This window comes from Nyctereutes procyonoides, unplaced genomic scaffold (assembly GCF_905146905.1).
Source record: "Nyctereutes procyonoides isolate TBG_1078 unplaced genomic scaffold, NYPRO_anot_genome, whole genome shotgun sequence".
NCBI lineage: Eukaryota > Metazoa > Chordata > Mammalia > Carnivora > Canidae > Nyctereutes > Nyctereutes procyonoides.
The window spans coordinates 10673574-10699900 of record NW_026575137.1 but is presented as its reverse complement, the minus strand read 5'-3'; the positions used below and the strand labels follow the sequence as shown (position 1 = coordinate 10699900).

At 41.6% G+C, this 26327-nt stretch overlaps 1 long non-coding RNA gene across 1 annotated transcript in view; it reads left to right on the top strand.

Moving 5' to 3' along the window:
* Positions 1–25908, top strand: part of LOC129495671 (uncharacterized) — a 30069-nt gene extending 4161 nt beyond the window's left edge. The window contains exons 2-3 of the long non-coding RNA XR_008661589.1: positions 14689–14805; positions 25485–25908. This is a non-coding gene — a long non-coding RNA (uncharacterized LOC129495671). The remainder of the gene's footprint in view (positions 1–14688; positions 14806–25484) is intronic.
* The last annotated feature ends 419 nt before the right edge of the window (positions 25909–26327 follow it).

Sequence of the window (26327 nt, the reverse complement as noted above, 5' to 3'; positions counted from 1 at the left end):
TGAGTAATTCAAACAGTTACTGTTTACATTTTGGTATTAGATCTAACCTTTTTTTACTATGCATAGGCTTTTTTGCTTATAAATATTGCATGTACAGTATTACTTGAATAGGCAAACATGGTTATAAACATTGTGCTATTATTTCATTCATTTTAAAACATTTATTGGGGGCAGCCCCGGTGGCGCAGCGGTTTAGCACCGCCTTCAGCCCAGGGCCTGATCCTGGAGACCCAGGATCTAGTCCCACGTCAGGCTTCCTGCTCTGCAGCCTGCTTCTTGCTCTGCCTGTGTCTCTGCCTCTCTCTCTCTCTTTCTCTCTCTCTCTCTGTGTGTGTCTTTCATGAATAAATAAAATCTTTAAAAAAATAAAATAAAAATAAAACATTTATTGGAAGTCCACTCTGTTCCTACAACGTACCAGTTTGCCAGGATTCCAGAGTGAGCCAACAGACATGCGCCGTGTCCTCAAAGAGTGTATTCTTTAGTAGTAGATAAAGACATTTACCCAAAAAAATCACTTCAAATAAATATATAATTATAAAATGTGATAACTGCTATTGTGTTAATAAGGATATAAATTCAGCTGCTCAAATAAAGACACAAAATAGCAGTGCTGTAAACAAGATGAACATTCATTCATTCCTATGTCAAGTAGCAGTTTGGGTGTAAGCAGTCTCAGGCTGCATGGAGATGGGGGAGACCTAGGCCCTTTCAGTCTGGTCATCCCACCACGTGAGGAGTGTAGCCCTCGCCTGTGTTTTGAGACGTCCCTCTAGTAGTTCCACATGGCACCAGTTCAAGAGTGAAAGGATAAGGAGCAAGACACCCTTCTCTTTAAAAGAAATGTCATTTTTGTGCCTTGGCATTTAGCAAAGTGTGTGCTTCTTTAAGCATTAACTAATGAGACTTTCAGTCAGTCTGATACCAAATTTCATCGTGGTGCTGAACATAAACAATGTATTAGATATATGCAAAGTGATTAGGTGGTAAGGAAATGTCTGTGATTTCATTTGGTGACAGGATCATAGTCCCTGCTAATATTTCTGTGCTTTGTTGCCTTTATGCATAAATAAAACAGATGCTAAACTTCAGTTAGCAGTTCATGAAACTACAGATGTGATTTTTTTTTTTCCATTCTAATTCACAGGCTCCGGGAATTCTATCGACAGCTTCTGTAGGTTGAGAACCTCCTACCTGGGGTGCCTAGGTGGTGCAGTTGGTTGAGCCTCTGACTCTTGGTCTTGGCTCAGGTCATGATTTTAGGATCATGAGATGAAGCCCCACGTCAGGCTCCACACTGAGCTCAGAGTCTGCTTGGAGTTTCTCTTTCCCTCTCCCTCTGTGCCCCTCCCCACTGCGCATGCACTCACTTTCTCTTGCATGCTCTATCTTATATATATAAATAAATCTTAAAAAAAACTTTAAATATATATATTATTATATTATATAATAATTATTATAATAATATAATATATAATATATATAAATATATTATATATATTAAATATATATATAAATAAATCTTTTTTTAAAAAAAAGAACTTTCTGCTTTAAGGGAACCCCCAAAATTTGCACATATCACATCTGCCCAAATCCCATTGGTCAGAATTTGGTTTTCTACAAAGGAAACTGGGAAGTAGGTTTTATTCCAGTCAGCCCTGTACCCAGTTAGAAATCAGGAGTACCTATGGTTATTGAAAATGAGAATGGATATTCTCATTCTGGGTTCAGTGAGGTACCCCTAACAAATAAAGAACCTTACACTATGAAAGAGTTTAACAGGGAGTCCTAATCCAGATTATGGAGTCAGGAAACTATCTCAGAGAAAGTGATAGTGAAGCTGAGATCTGAAAATGTAATTAATAATCATAGTGACGACATTTGCTACTTACTGAGTGCTTACCAAGCTGCGGGCGTTCTAGAGTGCTGCCAGTGTTAATTCAATCTCCTGCAACCATACTCGCTTTAGGGTGACTGTTGAGGTTTTAGGACTGCAAGTCCAGCATCCTGGGAAACCCCTCCGTCTGGGGCAAACTGGAGGGTTGCCACTGTGCTGGTGCCATTGTTACCATCCACACTTTACAAAAAAGGAAATCAAGGCATGAAAAGGGTAAGTTGCCCCGAATTACTCAGCTAGTGACTGGCAGAGGCAAGATTTCCATGTAGGGAGGCTGCTCCAGAATCGACCTGCTTAACCACTGGTTTGGTTTGCGTGGGCGGCCATAATAAAGAGCCACAGACTGGGTGGCTTAAACTACAGACTTGTATTTCCTTACACTTTTAGAGTCTAGATGTCCAAGATCAAATTGTCAGCAGGGTTGATTTCTTCGGAGCTTCTCTCCCTGACTTGTAAATGGCCCCCTTTTCCCTGTGACTTTACGTGCTCTTTCCTCTGCGTCTGTGTCCTAATATTATCTTTTATAAGGACACCAGTCTTTGGATGAGGACACACCCTAATGACCTCATTTTTCCTTAATTACACCTTTGCACACCCTGACTCTAAATAACAGTCCCCTTTTGAGGTGCTGGAGGTTAGGACTTCATATGCATTTAGGGGGGATGCAATCCAAGCCCATAACGACTACTATCTTCTGCTACCAGGCAAAGGGGATGGTGTTCCACAAGACAGAACTGCGTGTGCATGAACCCTGAATCAGCAAGAGGTCCGGTGCATTCGAAGAGTGAATGCCTGTGTCGCTGGCATTTACTGAATGTGCAGGAGGTTGGGCCAAGTGAAGGTGGAGAGGTAGGCAGGAGCCAAATGATGTGATGTGTTGTAGGCCAGGTCGAGATGTGAGGATTTTGTCTTAAGTGCACAAGGAAGCCCTCAAAGGGATTAAAGCAGGGGTTTGGCAGACTTTAAAATCCAACTTAGATTTTAAAAGACAGCTCTGGTGTCTCTGGACATGGGGAGACTGGCTGGGAGCTAATGGCAGGAGACTGGGAGCAGTGCAGTGGTGGAGGGAGGTGGAGAAAAGTGGGTGGGTATCCACGGTGAAGGTCACGCCAGTGGAACTTGCTGGTGCATGGAAGGGGTCAGGGAAAGGGAGTCTCCTGCTTCGTCCACCTGCAGAACCCTGTATCCACCTTCCTGCCTTCAAGGAGCCAGGCACCACTCCGCCCACAGAGGTACATCTTCTGAGTGCCCGAGCATGGTGTTGGCACTTCCCTCGGCAGTGATTGGTCCAGGCCAGTGCATGTGTCCCTGCTCTGGCCAATGGCACTTAGGGAAAAGTCTCCCATGGGGCTTCTGAGAAATTTGCCTCGCTAATAAAGGTACGATAAGCCACTTATGAAATATTCTTGCCAGAAGTTTAACATAAATCTAAATCTAATTTTGAAGTTCATGAGAAATGTAAAGACCAGAGGAAAGAAATGAATGGCATCATGAGGAAATACACCAGAATAATTCAAAAGAAAAACACAATGCCATGAGAACCAAGTTGAGGGCATGCTCTAAATTAAAAGGGACCAGAGAAACCTAAAACCAAACACAGTGTATGAAACTTGATTGGATTCTGGTTGTAAAAAGATAAGTAATAAAATACATTTTAGGGGCTACTGAGGAAATTCTAACTTGGACTGAATATTAGGTGATACTAGGGAATCACTGTTAATTTTTCTTAAGTGAGCTGTTATTGTGGATCTGTAGGAGACATTCTTAGTCAACATAGGCTGATGGGGCATGTGGATGGCTCAGTCGGTTAAGCATCTGACTGGCTCAGTTGTGATCCCGGGGTCCTAGGATCGAACCTGACGTCAGTGTTGAGCTTCACACCCAGCAGAGTCTGCTTGGCCTTCTCCCTATGCCCCTCCAACCCCCAGCGTACCCTCCACTCAGCCTTGCTGTCTCTCTTAAAAAAATAAATAAAATTTTTTTAAAAAAAGGAAATATAGGCTGAATCCTATAGAGGTACAGTGTCATGATGTCTGCAACTTAATTTCAAATGCTGTAGGAAAAAGAGTGAAGGAGAGAGATTGAGCAATCGTGGCCTGTGGCAAAAGGTTGTCAATTGTTGAATCTAGGTAGAGGGGATAAGGTTCATCATTGTACTGCTCTCAGCTTTTCTGGTGTCTAAAATTCCTCCACGTGAAGAGATGAGGGGGCAGAGATACAAGGAAGACGCATACCTCTTCTTCCTCTAGATATTGGCAGTTTTGAATGTGCCACTTCCAGCTGGAGCAGCCATGGTGGGGCCATGAGGGAGACTAGCATCTGGCTAGTGAGCATCTGGCTGAAATGCTGACCTGGCTCTGGGGACCTGCTGACATTAGCAAGTCAGTGCGTTTTCGGCCTTTGGAGCTGCCTTCCTCTCTGTTATGTGAAGTAATCTATTTTCCTTACTATTTAAGCATTTTGAGTTGAGCCATTATCTCTAGCGGAGATAGGAAAAAACCTGAAAATAGAATCATCGGGGCGGGCTGCTGGGAAGCCAGGAGACAATGGTGGTAGAGATATAAATCGTGATTCGTATACAGTGCTGCTCTCTGCTTGCTAAAATATAATATGAGTTTTCCCATATCGTTAAGATTTACTTATAGACATTTTTAATATTTTGGAATAAGTAATATGTTCTGTGGTAGATTAAATAAGGGTACAGATTTTTTTTTAAGATTTTATTTATTTTTTAGCAAGAGAAAGCATAAAGCAGGAAGGGCTGGGCAGGGGGAGAGAGAGAGAATCTCAAGCAGACTCCACACTGAGCACAGAGCCCAACTTGGGGCTCGATCCCAGGACCCTAAGATCATGACCAGAGTCAAAACCAAGAGTTGAATGCTTAACCGACTGAGCCACCCATGTCCCCCTGAATATGGCCACAGGTTTCTTACAGCTATTCTCATCAAGAGGTGGAGTCTGTTCCCCACCCCCTGAAGCTGAGCTGGGGTTTGGCGGGGTTTTTTTGAAGCACAATTAACATTCAGTGTTGCATTAGTTTCAGTTGTACAACAACATAATTCAATGATTCTATACATTAATCAGTTCTTGCCACAGTAAATGTACCAACCATCTGTCACCAAACAACATTATTACAATATTATCGATTTTATTTCCTATGCCATCCTTTCCATCTCTGTGATTCATTTGTTTTATGCCTGGAAATTTGCACCTCTTAGTCCCCTTTATCTGTTTCACCCATTCCCCCCATCGACCTCTCCTCTGGCAACCACCAGTTTGTTCTCTGTGTTTGAGTCTGTTTGGGTTTTTTGTTGTTGTTGTTTGCTTGGGGTTTTGTTTTTCAGATTCTACATAGAAGTGTAATCATGTGGTGTTTGTCTTTCTCTATCTGAAATCTGAGCTGTCATTGACATTTGCTTTGACCAATAGAAGATAACAGAAGTTACATTATGCAAGTTCCAGAGTGTAAGCCTCAGAAACCTTGCAGCTTCCACTTTCCCTGTCTTGAACACGTCTCCGAGTCTTCTATGTGAGGAAGTTGGTCTAACCTACTAGAGGGTAAGAGGTCACAGGGAGGAAAACGAGAGCCAAGACCAACTGACAGCCGTGTGAATGAGGCCAGCTTGGACCTTTGGGCCCATCATATCTCTCAGCAGAACGCTACCATGTGACCAAGGCCAGGTAAACAAGCAGAAGAACAATCCAGCCAACCCAGAGAACCAGGAGAAATAAGAAGTCATTGTTGTTATAAGTCATCAAGTTTTAGGGTTGATATGTAACAACTGATTATGAATGCAATTTCCATGGTCTAAAAAAATTTAAATATAAAAATACCTAAGTGAGGACTCAAAGAGATAAAAAAAATTTAATATAAAAATACACAAGTGAGGACTCAACGAGCTATTTGTACACAGATGTTCATAGCAGCATCATTCATGATAGCCAAAGGGTAGAAGCAAACCACATGTTCACTGATTAATGACTGGATAAAAAATATGGTGTATACCTACAATGGAATACTGTTCGGCCTTAAAAAGGAAGGAAATTCTGACACATGCTATAATATGGACATTAGGTTAAGTGAAATAAGTCAGTCACAAAAGGACGCAGACTGTATGATTCCTCTTACATAAAGTACCTGGGAGAAGTCAAATCCACAGAGATAGAAAGAATGGTGGTTTCCAGGGCTGTAGGGAAGGAGGGGGCAGTTATCCTCCGATGGGTACAGGGTTCGAGTTTGCAAAATGCCAAGACTTCTGGAGGTGGATGGTGGTGATGGCTGCACAACAACGTGAATAGGCTTAATGATGCAGAGCTGTATGCGGTTAAGATGATAAATTTTGTTATGTATATTTTACCACAATTAAAGATAGCGGTGAAATTCTCCAACCCATTCCATATCTGCCCCTCTCCTCACTCTCCCATGACCTTTCGTTAACCATGCTCCGTGGCAGTTTAAAAACTATGTCCACCAATTCTGGAATACTCCTTTCTTCAAGAGACTAGGCTTCAATTTCTCTCCCCATGAGCATGAGCTGGATTTGCTTCTAACAAGGAGAATGATGTTCCACCTCTGAGTTTAGGTGCTACAAGGTCTGCACTTGCCATCTTGGGATCCCCACCCACACTCACCCGTCACCTGCAGCTGGGTGTGTGAGCAGCCCCAGGGAGAGGCCTGTGCGGCAAAGAACCCAAGCCTCCTGCCTGCCAGCAGTCACGGGTGAGCTTGGAAGTGGATGTGCAGACCCTGTGCCAGAGCCACCCAGCAAAGCCACTTCCTGACCCCTGGCCCTCAAAAACCATATGAGGTATTAAATATCGGTTGTCTTAATCCATTAATCCATTAAGGTTTCAGGTAATTTGTTATAGGGACATAGATAACTAATACAGCATCCTTTCCTTTATTCATGCAGATAATAATGCAAATAGGAATATAGATTTCATTCTCTCCCTGCAACTTCTTACATAAAAGATAGTATGTTGTTCACATGATCATAATTTCCCTTAGATATTTCCATAGAAGTTCATAGTGAATTTCACCCTTTTTTTATTAGTATATACTGGTTAATTTAACCAGTCTTCTAGTGGTGGACACTTATTTTTCTCTACTCATTGCCTATGACAACCAGTGCTTAAATTATTAGGTTTGTGCACTATTTTTGCATGCAAAGACCTAAATAAATTCCCAGAAGTAGAATTTCTGGGTCAAAATTATGTTTTTGATAGATGCTGCTCAGTTCTCCTCATAGGATTTACAGCATTTTGCACTACTACTAGCAGTGGGAGAACCCAGTTCTCTGCAGCAGCCTTGCCAAAAAGTTTGGGCATTTTTGCCAATTGAATAAGTAAAAAAAAAAAAGTATTTCAGTTTAGTTTTAATTTGCATTTCTCTTATTAAGAGTAAAGATGAGGGGCACCTAGGTGGCTCAGTCAGTTAAGCATCCAACTCTTTTTTTTTTTTTTTTTTTTTTTTTTTAGCATCTAACTCTTGATTTCAGCTCAGACATGACTTCAGGGTTTCCTGCTTGAGGATTCTCTCTCTTTCCCTCTCCCTCCGCCCCTCCCCTTGCTTGTTCTCCCTGTCTCCAATAAATAAATCGTTTATAAAAAGGATTCTCTATCTCCCTCTGACCCTCTCCCCCCCCCAAAAAAAAAGTGAAGATGAGCATCTTTTCATAGTTTTAGAATTACTCTTATATCCTTTCCTATAAACTTTTTTTATACTTTAAACATTTTAACTTAAAACACACACATCATTTATTTGTCAGTTTTTAAATATTGACAATATTTTCAATATTTACATATATATATAAACCCTGTGCCCAACATGGGGCTTGAACTCAACCCTAGAATCAAGAGTCCCACACTCTACCAACTGAACCAGCCAGGCACCCCTACTAACCAATATTTTGACATAAGGCCAAAGCCTTTTCTTTGGTCCTGGTGCCCTCACCGGGGATCCTTGCTCTCTTTTTTGCATACATCACACCTATAATGCGTTACCCACAGTTTCAAATTTCAACTTCTTTAAAGGGGCATGAAATCTTAAAGAGTCTTGAACATCCGGTACAGCGTTCTTTCGTATTCTTTTTTTTTTTTTTAAATAGTTACGGGGTAGAATTTAGTAACATCAGCTGCATATAATGCCAGTGCTCATTACTATCAGGTGCCCTCCTTCATGCCCATCACCCAGGTACCCCATCTCCCTACCTACCTCCCCTCCAACAACCTCAGTTTGTTTCCTAGAGTTAAGAGTCTCTTATGGTTTGCCTCCCTCTCTATTTTCTTCTTATTTTATTTTTCCTTCCCTTCCCCTATGTTCATCTGTTTTGTTTCTGACTGACTTCTTTCACTTAGCATAATACCCTCCAGTTCCATCCGCGTAGTTGGAAATGGGAAGGTTTTGTTCTTTCTGGTGGCTGAGGAGTATTCCAGTATGTGTGTGTGTTTGTTTGTGTGTGTGTGTGTGTGTGTACATATATACATATGTGTATATTTGCCACATCGTTATCCATTCATCTGCCGATGGACCTCTGGGCTCCTTCCATAGTTTGGCTTCTGTGGACACTGCTGCTGTAAACATTGGGGTGCAGGTGCCCCTTGGGATCACTATGTTTTGTATCCTTTGGGTAAATACCTACTAGTACAATTGCTAGATCCTACGGAAGTTCTATTTTTAACCTTTTTTGGACCTCCATACTGTTTTCCAGAGTGGCTGCACCCGTCCACATTCCCACCAACAGTGCAAGAGGGTTTCCCTTTCTCCACATCCTTGCCAACATCTGTTGTTTCCCAAGTTGTTAAATTTAGCCATTCTGACTGGTGTAAGGTGGTATCTCATTGTGGTTTTGATTTCTATTTCCGATGCTGAGTGATGTCGAGCGTTTTTTCATGTGTCCATTGGCCATTTGTATGTTTTCTTTGGATAAATGTCTGTTCATGTCTTCTACTCATTTCTTGAATGGATTTTTTTTGGGGGGGGGGGTTGAGTTTGCTAAGTTCTTTATAGATTTTGGATACTAGCCCTTTATCTGATAAGTCATTTGCACATACCTTCTCCCATTCTGTAGGTTGTCTTTTGGTTTTGTTGACTGTTTCCTTTGCTGTGCAGAAGCTTTTTATCTTGATAAAGTCTCAACAGTTCATTTTTGCTTTTGTTTCCCTTGCCTCCAGAGATGTCTCTTGCAAGAAATTGCTGTGGCTGAGGTCAAAGAGGTTGCTGCCTGTCTTCTCCAGGATTTTGATGGATTCCTGTCTCACATTTAGATCTTTCATTCATTTTGAATTTATTTTTGTGTGTAGTATAAGAAAGTGGTCCAGTTTCATTCTTTTGCATGTCACTGTCCAGTTGATCCAACACCATGTATTGAAGAGACTATCTTTTTTTTTTCCATTGGATATTGTTTCCTGCTTTGTCAAAGATTAGTTGACTGTTGAGTAAAGGGCCCATTTCTGGGTTCTCTGTTCTGTTCTCTTGATCTATGTGTCTGTTTCTGTGCCAGTAACATACTGTTTTGATGATCACAACTTTGTAATACAGCTTGAAACCCAGAATTGTGATGCCCCCGCCATTGGTTTTCTTTTTCAACAGTACTTTGGCTATTAAGATACCTAGGAATAAACCTAACGAAAGAGGTAAAGGATATGTACTCTGAAACTATAGAACACTTATGAAAGAAATTGAGGAAGACACAAAGAAATGGAAAAACATTCCATGCTCATGGATTGAAAGAACAAATATTATTAAAAAGGCTGTGCTACCCAAAGCAATCTACACATTCAGTGCAATCCCTATTTAAATGCCATCAGCATTTCTCACAGAGCTGGAACACACACTCCTAAAATGTGTATGGAACGAACCTGTCTTTTCATAAGCTTTGCCCACTTTTCTATAGGTTACAGGCCTCCCATACTGATTTATAGTAGCTCTGTGTACATGAAAGAGATTAGCCCTATGTCTGGGACATAGATCACTTTTTTTCCCAGTTTGTTTTGGCTTTGACTTTTCTTGTAGAATCTTCCCATGTACAAATTTTATAATATATTTTTATATAGCCAGACTTCATCAATATTTACTTTTATGGCTTCTAGATTTTGAATCATCATTATAAAGACCTTCCCATTAAAAAATGTTTTTAATCTTTGTTTTCTTCTAGTACTTCCATAGTTTTAGTTTTTATATTTCTTTGTCTTTCTTGAGTTTTTTTGGAGGAGACAAATGTTGCAAAGACATAGATCCAACTGTTTGTATCTTTCTACTTGTCTTGACATCATTTATTCATGGGTCTACCTTTTCCTCTTTGACTTGAGATGCTTCCCTTTCCATGGAATGAACTAACGTATGTATTTGGTGTCTATACTGTTCCATTTGTCTATTAATATTCTAGTACTCTCTTAACTATTGCATAAAATATGTTTTCATATATATCTGCTAATACTGGTGCTTTCTCATTGCTCTTTTCCCTTGCCAGTGTTTTCCTGGCCATTGTTGTTAATTTTTTCTATTCGACCTTTAGGATCAGTTTTTCTATTGAAAAAAAAAACTGAAAGTATTTTTATTGGAATTATGTTAAATTTATATTTAACTTATGGAAAATAGGTATTTTTATTATACTGAGCTTTCATAAATATTTTTGTTGACACTATTATAACTTATCTTACTGATAGATGTAACACTATTGATTTAACTGTGCTCTTGTTATTTGATCCTTCCAATTTTTGATTTTATATATAATTCTTAGATGAAACACTGTCGTTTAATCTTTGTCCATATCTGTGATATTATTACCTTGTGATAAAGTCCTAGAAATAAAATCACCAGTCAAAGGCTGTGGACTTTTGGGGGACCTGGGTGGCTCAGTCAGTTAAGCATCTTTCTTTGGCTCAGGTCATGATCTCAGGGTCCTGGAATCTAGCTCTGTGGAGGGCTCCCTGCTCAGTGGGGAGTCTTCTCTCCTAAAACCCACCCCTCCTCACCCCTTGTTCTCTCTCTCACTCTCTCTCTCAAATAAATAAATAAAATCTTAAAAAAAAAGGCTGTGAAGTTTTAAGATATTTGACATTGCCAAAATTATTACCAAAGAAATTATATATTCCCACAAAGAAATTATGATTAAAGTGATTGATTTATTAAAAATTTTAAAAGTCATGGTAATATGTAAAAAGTGATATCTCACTTTTAATTTTCATTTATGTGACTGTTAGTGAGATAGGACATTTTTTCTTTACTACATATTTATATTTGATTTTCAGTGATTTAGTGTCGATATCCTTACTCATTTTTTGTTAAAAAACTAGTAGTTAAAAAAAAAAACCTAGTTTATTTCAAAGTATAATTTTTTTCTTACCCATTTTTTAAAAGTGTATTTGTTCATTTGAGAGTGAGAGCACATGCATGGACACACACATACACCAGTGGAGAGAGGGGCAGAGGAAGAGAATCTTCAAGCAGACTCTGCTGGGTGCATAGCCCAACTCCCTAGGGGCTCAATGCCCAATTGACCCCACGACCCATGAGCTCATGACTTGACCAGAAACCAAATGTTGGTTGCTTAACCTACTGAGCCCCCGAGGCGCCCTTTTCCTTACCCATTTTAAATGCTGATGGTCTTAATGTTTTTCTCTTTGATTTGGATGAGCTTTTGTATATTAAGACTGTCAAATCTATTAAGTCTTACCATATTTGTGTCAAATATTTTTCCAGTTTGTTGCTTATTTTCAGTTGTTTATAATATGTTTTGCTGTGTGTAATTTAAATGAAATCATACAGAAACATGTATAGTAGAAAGTGAAATTTCTCTCTGCCCCAACCCTCTCACTTCTGCTAAGAGATATGTGTGGTGATGTTTTTTGGACATTCAAATTTTTAGGCCTTCTTTGTTGTCAAATATATATATAACTCTTCCTTTGTTCATTTCTTCTATCAGTTTATGCTTAGAAAGACCTTCCCATACTGCAATCTGAGATGGAGGGGAGCCAAAGTGAATATAGAGAAGCCAGTGAGTAGGATTTTGAGGTTGTCTGGGCAAGAGGTTATTGTGGCTTGGACTGGGATGGTGGTCATGAACATAAAAAGAGATGGACAAATCAATATATAATTTGAAGATCAGCTTGCTGACAGACTGATGGGGGAAAGTAATGGAGAAAAGAGAGAAATAAATGATGGTTCCTGGATTTTTGGCATATGTATCTGGTGGAACGACATATCTTTTTCATTCCTGAGCTGAAGAATGTGAAGTCTTTTAGGGGAATTGAGGACATTTTGGTGCATGATACTTTCCCAAAGATATTCATAGACATGTGATCCCCTTTTGTGGGGTCCTTAAATACAGGTTGGCATATCCTTCAACTCTCTGTGGCTAAACTTGATCTTTTTAAAAATATATATATATTTATTTTTTTTACCTGCCATGTTTTAATGGGCCTGCCTACTTTGTAGGAATGTTCTTTTGTGTTTACAAAGTGTTCTTGAGTTTGTCTCCTGTTCTCATTGATGACTCCTACCTGGATACTAATATGGGCCAAGGTTCTCCATTCCCTGGTCAGTGGGAGCCTCAGAAGGAGGGTGTTGGGCACTGGAGGATCACAAACATGGGTGGGGAGATACTCCTCAGTGCTTTCTGCTGTTATCAGATTGTTGCAATGAGGGCCCTCAGGCAGTTCCCGAGGGCTGGTGCTGCATTACTCACCACCTCCTTTTATTTCAACATAGAGGTCATCAAAGGAGAACCTAGTTTAAGAGTGTGTGGCCCGGAATAGCTAGTTTGGAACTAATCAGTAAAAACACAGTCAGCAGGTTTGTTTTTGTTGTCCTTGTTGTGGTGCACAGTGCCCAGTGAAGCTTCTAGTCCTCCTTGAACTCCACAAACAAGATTCAGAGGCCACCGCCCTTTCAGTACCTCACAGCAACACCAGAGTCCCTACCATGGGGGAAGAAGTAAAGGTTGTTGCCTCTGATCCCCCACCCTCTACAATCAGTCCGCTGCAGGCATTGGACCACTCTCCCTGAATGACCTGGAGAAGCCCTCTAACTCCCTGCCCAAGGGACATGCACCTAGTTGTTTTTCTGAGAGTGACAGTGGCTTCTGTGGAGCTGTGCTATGCGCATGCTTCCTCCCAATTCTTCCAGCAACCAGTAGATCGCGCCAAGAGAGGGAAAGGTTCATTAGAGTTAGAAATGTAGTCTGTGGTCTTCGAACAGCTTTTCTGGGCAAAACTAACTAATCATTCTAGGGAAATAAGCAGCCTAGGTCGTTCAGAAATTACATTCTAGCTGCTGCACAATTCTATTGCATAATCAAAGGTCACACCTGCAGCCAAATTAAATATGTTTGTCACTAAGGATATTTCCATCTGGCAAACAAAATACTGTGGTATTATACTGCTCCCTCTTCCTGGAATGTCCTTGTGTGCTGTATCTTCAAGGAGGCCATTTGGCAATGTTCCCAAATCCCTGGCCTTTGACCAGCCATCTCCTGCCTCTCCAGACTCCCAAGAGAGCTATGTGGGGGGACATTGCTGGCAAGTGAACACTGTTTTTTCTTTTTACACTGTTTATACGAGCCCCACTGCTGAGCTTGTCTGGATCACTTCAAAGACAAAAAGAGACATAGACAAACCCAACGAAAATGGTGGGACCCAAAACCTAGATCAAAGTGATGAAGCTGCAGCCCTAGGCTTTCCTGAGGCTACGGCTGCAGGAAGAGACTCCCAGGCTTCTCCTTGTTATCAAAAGCCCTGTTGCCCTTTACCCACCTCATGAACCTCTACTCATCCTATGAACCCCAATTCCAAAGCCTTGTACTTTGTGAATTTGCCTTGACCCCAGCCCCATCCAAGAAAAATGAGCAGTTCCTTCATTTGTGATCCTGTCTGCATTTCTCTTTGATCACTTTACTAGCTCTTATTGTGGTATCTGTTTATATGGCCCACTTCCCAGACACCAAAGGTAGACTCTGTCTTATTCCTCTTTTTATTTCCAGCACCTGGCCAAGTGCCCGGCGTTGGGAGGTGTTTGGTGTAGTATGCTGAGAGCCATGTTTTCTGGCACTGGAAACAAGGCACCTGGTTGTGCAGTGTGTGCAGTGCACAAACATGCTGGGCCAAGGGGGTGAGTGGGGCTGGTGTGGACTGGTTTGGGGCTGTCTCTGAGGAAAGAGAACCTGTTTTTTCCCACAGAGGCACAAGTTGGCAGGGCTGTTATGAGCCCAGAGGGGATACCTCCTAATTTGCAACCAAGATACTACACAGACTTGCAATCTTCCCGATTGCCGACCCAGACAACCCAGACCCAGCAGAATTGCAGAATGTGAAGAAATTCAAGCTTGAAAGGAATAGTTTCCCTTGTGAAAAGTTTCCACTACTCATCTAATAGGCAGGCCTTCCTGTTATCTGATTTTGGAGAACTTACCGTCAATTATGAATAAGAGGATTCTGAATGCATTATGCTTTCCAATGTAGGGTACTCACCCTCAAGTACAATTTTAAAAATGTATACAATTACGCAGTTTTAGACCTGAAAGTAATCTATTGATGTTTCTTTTGAGCATTTAGTATTGTCTATATGCTTAGCACAGACTAGCATATAAAAATTAACCAGTGTCAAATACCTATTTAGTAGCAGGTTTTTCATTTGCTAAAAGGGCATCTACCATACAATTCTATCAGAAACAGAAAGAGGCAAAATGGTCACTGTGTTAGTGCAATTGGAGTTTTATCCATCTCACTCTTTGGTTTTCGCTGTAGAAGCTGACATTTCTCTAGTTTTTTCCCCTCCTTTTATATGTTCACAGCTACCTACTGAAAACAACCAACCAACCATTTTGAGGATATCATTGCTAGATTGGTAACACCCTGAGGAAAGGAAATAAGTCTCAATCTTGTGTTTATCCCATGGCTTTTATAGCAGGGTAAGTAGTTGTTCAATAAACCTTTTAAAAATGAAAGTAATGAATGAAGGCATTAATGAATGAATAAATAGGGGGTAAGGAGAAGTAACAAGAAGCCTTGCATGCTGTGATGTTTTATTTAAAAATTTGGAAAAAAATGTCAAAATATTAACATTTTCTAAATCAGAGTGGTGGATATATGAGTACACATTATCTTACTCTCTGTGTTGTTTTTCATATTTAAAAACTCCTATAATTTGAAAAACCAAGATGAACAATAAAGGTAATAATAGTATGACAAAAGTACCTTTCTTCAAGTATCTTGTCATTACATATTTCAGGTACACATGATTGCAGAAATCTATTGGGCTATACTTTTTTTAGGAGTTGACTGAGTAGAAAAAAAAAGCAACAAATAACTCTAAAACTAGAAAAGCAGGAGACCAAGACCCTTCTGAGTGTGCCATCTATTTTCTGTTTGGACCTTGATTGATCAAGGGCCTGGACCATGACATCCAAGTTTTACCTCCTCCCCAGTAGTCAGTACCCAGACTTCTGTCCTTCACTTAGCAGAGCCCAGAAGAGAACCTTAGAGAATTACCTGTAAATACTAACCGCCTCTCCATAGCTGGCATCCTCAGCTCTAAGTCCTCTTGTTCTCTTCTTTCCTACCATAAAGTTATAGAAACAGAAGTGGTAAATGACTGCAAAACACTTGAAAATATATTGCCAACATGAAATAATTACAATCATCCTTTCATTAATTCCACTTTTGATCACTTTGCCATCGTCATATATTAATACATTAATACATTAATATACATTAATATATAAAAATTATAATCAGGTGGCTCAATTAGTTTAAGTGTCTGCCTTCAGCTCGGGTTGTGATCCCAGGGTCCTGTCATCGAGCTCCACATCGGGCTCCCTGCTCAGTGGAGAGTCTGCTTCTCTCTCTCCCTCAGCCTGCCATTCCCCTGCTTGTGCTTGTTCTCTCTCTCTCTCTCTCTCTCTCTCTCTCTCTCTCTCTCTGTCAAACATAAATAAAATCTTAAAAACAGAAATAAAAAATAAATTTCTTAAAAAAAAAACAAACAAACTGTACACAGACTCCTGGGTGGCTCAGTGGCTGAGCATCTGCCTCTGGTTTAGGGTGTAATCCCAGGGTCCTGGGATCAAGTCCCCATTGGGCTCCCCACAGGGAGCCTGCTTCTCCCTCTGCCTGGGTCTCTGCCTCTCTCTGCATCTCTCATGAATAAATAAATAAAATCTTTTTTAAAAAATTATAGTCAGAGGAGAAAATCTAAACATTCTATCTATCCTATAATGATGAAAGGGGAATGTGTGTGATTTAGTTAATTTGAAATATCATTGGAAAGCAACAATAAAAATGAAATGGACAATAGAATTGGTAGGCGTCTGGGGTCACGTCCCTGGGCCTGGGCAGGGGTGTTGGTGATATCTGAAACTCTTTAAGGCCTTCGTACATATTATTCCCTCTGCCTGGAATACTTTCCCTTCCTCTCCCACTCTTCAAATCTGGCTAATTCCTATATATACGTCAGCATTCTGCCTAAATGGCACAACCTCAGATGAATCCCTGATCCTGATCTAAATCAACCCCAATTTTGTTAATTTTCTCTGATAAAACCCAGTTCTTTTCCTTCTTCCTACTTACCACAGTATAATCATATATTATTTGTGTGTTCATTGTCTAATATCCATCTTACCCATGAGGACAGGAACAAGGTTTGTTTGGTCTCCTCGCCATATTTATAATTCCTGGCATGGAACCTGTCAATATTAGGGGCCAGTCTATAACTGTGTAATAAATGAATGCACAGAGTCCTTAGGTAGAACCATGCACTTGTGAATCACAGCTCCATTTATACTACTGTTATCAAAGGTGAATTATTTACTTGACTTAAGCCTAAGATATGCCATAAATAGGACTATTGGATATCATTCTTTAGAAGAAATAAATATGTTTATATATCTGCTGTAGATTTGCATTTTATGAGTCATATTTTGTTCCAGGAAACCAGAAGTCCAGCCAACTTTGCATAAAGTCTTTAAAAAAAAAAGTTCTTTCTTAAAGTTACAAATGACTAGCTCTGTAATTAGATGTACTAGGGGAGGGATGCCTGAGTGGCTCAGCTGTTGGGTGTCTGCCCTTGGCTCAGGGTGTGATCCCAGAGTTCTGGGATCAAGTCTCGCATCAGGCTCCCTGCAGGGAGCCTGCTTCTCCCTCTGCCTGTGTCTCTGCCTCTCTCTCTCTCTCTGTGTGTGCCTCTCATGAATAAATAAAATCTTAAAAAAAAAAACGATGTACTAGAGGATGCCTGCCCTTTTTGCCTGCACAGCTTCTTTTCCCCCTTCCTCAGGTTAGAGTACCAAGGACTACCATAAGGCCTCTCGGGGGTTGTGCACTGCAGTGGGTCGCATCCATGTAGACTATAACATGAATTAGAATTCTGAAGCTGTACAGCTCTGTGGCCCCCACATAACTCTTTCTTTTGGTAAATGCTTCTCACCCACCTAGATAGTGCAACCTGTGGGTCTGCTTCCTTGCTATAGAAGTGGATATGTGATGTAGGCCACTCAGCCAAAGAACTATCTCTAGAAACCACCACCGGTTATTATAGGACTAGGCTCATAATCAAGGAAGCCAACCAGCATTCTTTGGGGGATTATGTGAATGGTAGGAGAAAAAGAATCTCTCCTGGCATATCTAATACTAAGAAGCATGAAGTCTGGAGCTACTGGTGGTTCTTTTGCCATATAATAATAAAAGCTTATCTGCAAACAAAGTCAACATAGAGGAAAGGAGAACTGAAAGAAGGAGAAAAGGGGACAGATTATTGATGATATGGGTTGATCCCCAGCTCTGCCTAAATACTCATGGCCTTTTTGGTTACGTGAGCTAATAAGTTCCCTCCCTTGCTTAGGAGAGCTTGAGTTGGGGATCCCTGGGTGGCGCAGTGGTTTGGCGCCTGCCTTTGGCCCAGGGCGCGATCCTGGAGACCCGGGATCGAATCCCACGTCGGGCTCCCGGGGCATGGAGCCTGCTTATCCCTCTGCCTGTGTCTCTGCCTCACTCTCTCTCTCTGTGTGTGACTATCATAAATAAAAATAAAATAAAATTAAATTAAAAAAAAGAAAGGAGAGCTTGAGCTGAATCTCTGTCACTTGCAACCCCAGGACTCCTGGCTAGAACAGGTGCATAAGTGAAACCATCAATCAGGAACTTGGAACTTGTTTTCTGGTTAACAGAAAACTGAATATGCTACTTTTGACAATGATGTCATTTCTCTGCCCACAGCTCTCCAGTGGCTTCTCTTATTACCTGGGGAAGAAAGCCGTTATCCACACGTGGCCAGTTGGTCCCTACCTTATGGGCGTCTGACCTTATCTCCCTCACTTTCCTTCATGTTGCTCACCATGCTTCAGGAACCCTGACTGTGGCAGTCCTTACACTTGCCACTCGTGTGCTCCCACCAGAGGGGATTTGCACTTGTTATTCCCTCTACCTGGTCTGTGCTTTCTCCAGTTACCTTCTTGACCTATATCCTCTTCTCCTTTCAGATGCGAACTTCCCCCATCACCCCATCTAAAATCTTACTTTCCGTAGGGCAGTCATAACAAAGTACTACCATTTGGAGACCTTTTCAACAGAAGTGTCAGAGTTCTAGAAGCCAGAAGTCTGAGATCAAGGTGTTGACAGAATTGGTTTGTTCTGAAGGCCATGAGAGAGAATCTACTCCATGTCTCACTCCTAGCTTCTGGTGGTTCGCTGGCGATCTTTGATGTTCCTTGGCTTGTAGAAGCAACACCCAGATCTCTGCCTTCATCTTCACATGACATTCTCCTTGTGGGCACGTCTCTGTGTCAAATTTCCCCTTTTTATGAGGACACTAGTCATTGGATTAGGGCCCACTCTAATGGCCTCATTGTGATTTGATCATCTGCAAAGATCCTATTTCCAAATGAGGTCACATTTACAGGTACTGGGACTTCAATTTTGGAGGGGACACAATTCAACCCAAAATACTCTTCTCATCTTGCCTGATTTTTCCTTATGGTATGTATCACTGTCTGACATTATAGACTTATGTTTTTACCATTTGATGTCTCTCTCTCTCTCTCTCTCTCTTTCTCCCATTTAGGATGTAAATTCCATGAACTCAGGGATATAATGTTATTTTTTAAATTAATCTTTTAATTTAAATTCAATTAATTAACATATAATGTATTATTAGTTTCAGAGATAGAGTTCAGTGATTCGTCAGTCTTATATAATACCCAGTGCCATCCTTAATGTCCATCACCCCGTTACTCCGTCTCCCTCCCCTCCTCCCCTCTAACAGGATATAATGTTATTTAAAACAGTGCCTAGGGACCCCTAGGTGGCTCAGTGGTTGAGCATCTGCATTCGGCCTGATCCCAGGGTCCTGGGATCAAGTCCCACGTCAGGCTCCCTGCATGGAGCCTGATTCTCCCTCTGCCTGTGTCTCTGCCTCTCTCTCTGTTTCTCATGAATAAATAAAATCTTTAAAAAAAAAAACAGTGCCTAAGTATATAGAAGGTATGCAATCAAATATTTGCTAAATGAGTGAATACTCAACAGGAAAATAGATTCTCCAATTTTAAAATGTTAAAGTCTGAAACTACTTTTTGCATAGTCAAGGATTTGAAGAAACTAAGCCTTCTCCAATTTCTTTAATATGCATATTCAGAGTCTAAGACTCACTGGAGATCCATCCAAAATCTCTGTCACTAACAAATACCATCACTGTGAAAATAGAAGACTGGATAGAAACACTCTGAGGAAGAATGGAATTGGGAGTGGTAGGTTGAGAGAGGACATGTGAGAAGTGGTAGAGATTGAGGTTAAAAGTGGTCAAGTTATGGCAAAATCTAAAAGGACTGATCTTTATGCCTGACTTCATGGTAAAAGTATGCCAGTGGCCTTCAATGGAGTTTCATTGTGTTCATTACACATTAAAAAGCATTTTTAGAGACACCTGGGGAGCTCAGTCGGTTAAGCCTGAGCTTAACTCTTGATCTCAGCTCAGGTCAGGATCTCAGGGTCATGGGATTGAGCCCTGCGTCCGGCTCTGCGCTTAGCACGGAGTCTGCTTGTCCCTCTCCCTCTGCTCTTCCCCCATTCTTTTTCTCTCTAAAATAAATAAATAAAATATTTTTAAAAATAAATAAAAATAAAAGGGATTTTTAACTGAAAACAGATTTTTCCTGCTGCAGGTATTTCCAAATAGCCCCTGAGGCATTTACTGTGAAGTATTACCTGCGTATCATTTAATCAAGTTATTATTATCCATCTTTCATCTGGTGCCGCCACGGGATTATGAGCTGAGGGGCAGGCGGTTCTGTCTTTGCCAGCCCACAGGTAGTCAAAAGAAAAGTGATAAAATATTTGCAGCACACACGTGCAAAAAAGCGTTAAGAGCCCTTACTTACATAAGGCTTTTCTAGATCAGTAAGAAGACAAATGACCCAGTGGATCAAAGAAAGTGCAGGTGCCATATAAACATTAAAAGTTGCTCAATCTTGCCAGTAGCCGGGGAAATGCAAATTAATAACAAAATTGAATTTTTGCCCATCTGCTTGGCCAAAGTCGAAAAGATTGAGAACTTCCAGGCTGCTGAGGGGGTGGATAATCAGACACGTTGATACTTTTGAGCGGGGGACGGTGTGTGGAACCGCGTGTTCCGATCTGAAATACACTGACCCTCTGACCTGAAAATCCCTTGTTTAGGAAGCTGTCCTCCCAAAGAATCGGCCCTCAATATGATACACGCCGCCGATAAGACTCCAGAATTTTAATGTAGGAAAGACATAGGGGTGCCCACTGGGTTTTAAGCAAATCAAGAATATGGTATTTCTTATACTTTTGAGTTTGTGTAGTAAAATTCCTGCTCTCTACAGAATTAATTATTAACTAAATAGCACAATCAGCTTTTGTCAAGTGGCAAGTAGAGGCCAGGGATGACATCAGATTCCTTAAAACAGCGTTTTAGGGATTTAGTTGCAAATATTTAAGAAAATAACTCTTCAGTTTCTACCACTCCCCCCTCCCCAAAACCGGTCTCTTACCCAAGGGGAGGCGGGGTCGTGGGAAGGGCCCGGGCACCCAGGGCAGGAAACCTGTCTGCTTTTGTTCCCAAATGTCGCTCTGGCTCTCCCCATCCCTGTGGTCTCCGTTTGTGATGAGAAGGAGAAATGCCAGGTGGAGCCAGAGTTGCCCCCACGCTGGCTCCTACTAAGGGCGTGGCTGCGTGGGTTCCACTCGAGCAGGGAAGGCCAGTCGCAGGCCTCTGAAGGGACAACAGGAGCTCCTCTCACCCAGACCGGACGGGGCCAGTTTTTTGAGCTAACTGCTCGGCATAACAAAGTGAGAAGAGCCTGGACTCCTGCTAGGGCCAGGGAGGGGACGAGGGTCCGGGAAATGGGGGCGATGGAGGGGTTCTGAGAGTGAAGGGGGGCTCGCCCAGCACAGGGCCCGGAGACCCCCGCCCCAGTTCACAGCCCAGCTGGGAGCAGCACAGTTGGCCTCCAGCTTCAACTCCTTCGGGAGCTGCTCCAGCTTTTTTTTTTTTTTTTTTTTTTTAGGAGGCAGGGAGGTTGTCCCACTCCTTGTGGACAAGGCCTAGACTTTTTGGCCAGATAGAAGGCTCCTTTACCGTGCAAGCTGTGCTTTGAGCGCCCCTGATTTCGGCAAAGCCTTTATCAAGTGGGCCTGGGCTGGACGGCCCCCCCTGCCCCAGCGGGCTTGCCTCCCCTTTGTCCTGGCAGCTTTCACTCCCCACAAGCCTTTGCTGCCCCCCTTCCCCGGCTCAGCACCTGCTCCCCAGAGCCCACCGGGCACAGCTAAAGACTCCTCATTTGCAACTGCAGACTTCACACCAGTGGGGATTTGTATGACACCAAAAGGAACTTTTTCCCTCATTTTAATTTCAAGTTCAGAATTTAAAACCGAATAATTGCCAATCTGTTCTCTGCCACTCGGTCACTGTTTAACCTTGAATGATGACCGATTTTGTCTGAGCAAACAGTCACAAATTCCCTCCAGAACATATTCTTTTTCATTTTATTTTTGGGGTTAAAGAGAAATGAAAGAAATTCTGGAGGGAAAATACCTACAAATATCACTACAAAACTTTCTAACTCTGACAAACAATAGACTCCTAGTTTTAGAATGAGAAAAGATCTTGAAGTTTATTCCAGTTAAAGTCCCTCACTTCGCATCAGAGCGTTTGCCCATAGAGCCCTTGAAAATTGTAATCTAGATCTCCAGTTACAAAAACCGACAACAAGCAACGCAACTTTGCCACCATCTTAGTAAAAACAGCTAAGTTTCCAAAAATTATAGCTATGTTTGCAATATTCAAGATTACTGTCAGACTTGGTGCTAATATCCATCTAGATGCTAGCGTTATAGTCATTCAAGGAGAGCAAAAAGTTCAATCTTTAGGATCTTTTTATTTCTATTGGATATATTTTCCTTTTCTTTGTTTTCAACTTGCAGATTATATTTTTAAAGGGGCAATTGAGTTTTCTTTTTCAGAAAAACGACACATAAGGCCGCTTGGCCTTTCTGATCTGTGTGCTGAGGAATTGGCAATCGTGTTAATTCAATACAGTGTATTTTTGCAGGGAGGGGCATTCTTTGTTCAGTTAAGAAGAAAAAAATCGCTTTAAAAATGTGTAACTTTTAAAATGACGTTAACAAATAGTTATTACTTGATTAATAAGCTTTGAAGCTTGTTAAGGGGGAAGTTGACATCCAAAACGATTCTTCTGCATGTTTAATAGGACAATATATTTGTCAATTCCTTTTATTCTCTAAAAGCTCCGTTCTCTGCCCTCTTTTGTGATCTCTGCTGAAATTACATCTGCGCTTGGCTCTTTCTCCTTTACAAAAAGGAGAAGCTCAGCTTCGGACCCAGGTTGCTTGACCTTCATTTATCCACTTTCCACCCCAGCTGGCCTGGAGCAGATGAAGTTACGGTGAGATTTCTCTGCCTCTCGAGAAGACCCTGGTGCCTAGACCTTTCTCTGCTGCTGCTTTGAGGAGCTCTGCTACACATCAACCCTATCGACCCTCTCTCCTGTGACCCACTGCCCCAGTAGTTCCCAGGGCGAGATGGCTAATGATCTAAGTCCAGCTAGACCTGGTCGCTACTGACACCATGGAACAGCCAACCTGTCTGTACGAAAGGGTCGTTTCAGCTGCAAATTACACGCAGATGGGGAATATCTTTTCTGTGCTACCAAAAGTGAAGCAGGGTGTTTCCAAATGAGAGGCAATCACTTGAGTGAGGGGTATTTACTTGCATGTCCTTGTAGGCCGAACTCCACGTTGCCTAGCAGATGGCGTCTGTGGTCGTAAGCACAGAGTGCAGAGTATTTCCACATCTGTAAAATATACGTGCAAATGTCAGGGTAGCCATGTCATAAAGTGGAAAATTATTTTCCTAGTTAAATCTTAAATAGTTTCGATGGGAACTACCCAACAAGATTAATTACTAGTTTTTAGTAACAGCTCAGTATACGTAGAGTTCCTTTGCAAGGAGCTTGTGATCTAAACAAGACTTAGCAAACCAATACCTCTAAAAATTAGCTGAGAAAAGCCTCGGTGTCAGCATCTGGGGAGAAAACTGGTCTTAGAATTTGCCCTTTGTTACACTTCCCCAAGCTAGGGTTATTCAGAGTTTTTCTTTACACAACTGGACATGGATAAGACTTGATCATCATCTTTAATTCATTATGTGTTACTAAATAATAATATAGTTTCCCAATTATGAATTAAATATTCTTGGCTTATGGTAAGGGAAAGGAGGAGGAGTGGACACCGACCCAGAAGGTTATCTGGCCCAGTTCTTACATTTATAAAGAGTCTTGAATTTAGGCTTCTGACATTACCTTCAATGGAGATTACACCAAAATACACTGATGGGATTGAAAGAAGACACCCTCATCCAAATTTAAAATTGAGATCCCTGACGAAACTATATCACCTTCCAGTGTACTGTGGATTTTAAAAGTTGAATCTTTATCTTCCAACTAGCGCAACTGTTTTGTGTTGTAATTTGTGTGTGTGTGTTAAAGGCATCAACTGTTTAAAATGTGAACTTTCAAAACACCCCAATTTTTAACCCTTTTAGTGATTTTTTTTAAAAAAATTAATATACTGGGAACCTCAAAAGTAATGGAGGCAGCCTAGATCTCTCTCAGCCTTTGAGAAGTTCTGAAATGATTTGGTTAGAATGCAAATATTTCCACAAGGTAGCAGGAGCATTTTCATGTAAGCCTAAGAAACCATAGACTAAGGAATCCAGAAAATAGGAAATTCTAGAAAAGAATAAATTGTATGTTTCAAATGAAGACTCATTGCATACTCTTTTTTTTTTTTGCCTTTGTATTGGATTTTATGGACTTTAAGGAATATTTCAGTCACACTATTCCAACATGTTAATACATATTTAAGATATATAATATCTGCTGCTTTAAAGCACACTTTTCTCAGCATAAAGTCACCAGCTGGCTTTGGTAAACTTATAGAAATAGCAACTATGTGAAGCTGTGAATATTCAACAAGAGTAAACTGCATGATTTACAAGTGTTCTTGGACACCCAAGGCTTGGAATGCTCTAAAATAAAACCTGACCGATAGAGGGTCTTTGAAAGACAAATCTTACAGCCATGTCTTAAAGGAGAAAGGAGTGACAACTAAAACAGTAAGAAAGTCAACTGTCATGAGTTAGAAGGGAAGGTTAATCCCGGGTAACAAGTCAACAGAGGTCATTATCTGAATTATAAATATCCTGAAAGGGAACTCCTTCCTCTTGTTTGCCCAGTTCCCACAACTGCATCGTCTCCGGGGAAGCATGCATTTATTTATTTACTTATTTCAGCAAATTCAGTACAGAGTCGTAGAGACAATCGTTTTTTAACAGACATAACAAACCATTACTTAACAGACTGAAATATGAAGGCATCTGTCCAGTTGCAGTTGGGAAATTCTCTCCCCGAGCCCAGTAGGTGTTGGTGTGGCCGAGGGCATTTAGGGAAGCATAGAGGAAACAGGGACACACAGGGCACCAGAGGTGGAGGGTTAGAGTCTGCAGAGTTCAGGTGCTCCTGCTGGTCTCAACGCGGGGCCTAAGGTCAAAGCACGATCACAGGAGGAAGGCTCCTGTCGTCAGCCCCGCTCCAAAGAGCCCAGAGTCCTAAGAGCTAAAATACAAGCTAATGAGTAACAGTGGCACAAACTGTGCCCTTCCAGGACTCTGCAGACGGCAGGTAGAGGAGGAGTTTTAAATCTGCAGTGGTTTTCCAGGAAGGAGCACAACAGACACAACTCATGGTTTGTTTGACGGGGGCCTGAAGTATATACTTCGGAACAAACCCCGGGAATGGTCCCCGAGATACGTGGTCCGCGTATGTCATCCAGATGCTCCTCCGGGCAGCTCTGTGGTTGGAGGTTCGTACTCCTATATGCAGAGAAGGAAACGGACCTCAGACAGAGAAGTCAAGTCGTTTGCCCAAGGTTGGGTGGGAAAGTTGGGCTTTAGATCCCCCTGACTCTCAGATGGGTGCCGTTTCTACGGTATCTTTCTGCGTCATTCTTACTGTTATTTAAGTACTTGTAAATTGACTTGATTTTCCTCTTCTTCAAGGGAAGGAACACAGGCCTGAACCTTGGGATCTTTGTTGACGCTTCCCATCAGTCATCCCACCACTATTTATGGAGCAGCTAATAAGGACCACGCATCGCGGTTAAAGAATGAATGAAACACAATCCCCGCTCCCAAAGAGCATACCGGTCGGTCGTCCGAGGCACCCGGTAGCATTCATTCCTCATGTATCTCTCCTCGTAGATAGCTCTCTTCCGAGTGTCTGGTGCAGGCCCCCACCGCCTGGACAGCGGTCTTGTAAGTGGTCCCTCTGGGGATGGCCGAAGCTCAGGTCACCATCTCACAGCCGTCACGAGATGAGATCGAGCCCCGCGTCGGGCTCCTTGCTCACTGAGGAGCCGGCCTTGGATTCTTTCTTCCTCCCCCTCTGCCCATCCCACTCACTCTCAGTCTCTAAGAAATAAATAAAATCTTAAAAAAAAAAAAGTGGTCTTTCTGTGTTATTAGCCAGGTCGCAGGAGATCTACTCAGACAGTTGTAGGCAAGGTAAAGAATTTATGTACTTATGTATTTATTTATGAATTTATGGTTGAAGGGAAGAGCAGGGGGAGAGGGACAAGCAGACTCAGTGCTGAGCATGGAGCCCGAGGTGGGGCTCTATCCTACGACCCCAAGATCATGACCTGAACTGAAAACCAAGGGTTGGACACAACCGACTGAGCCACCCAGGCAACCCAGAGCAAATTTTTTTTTTTTTTTAAGTAGTAAGGAGACATTCAGAGACTGCAACAGTGGGAAACCACCACCATGCCTAGGGCCAAAATACTCCAGAAGGTATGTTAAAATCCTAACTGCCCCCAGCGACAGCCACGGAAGGAGGCAACT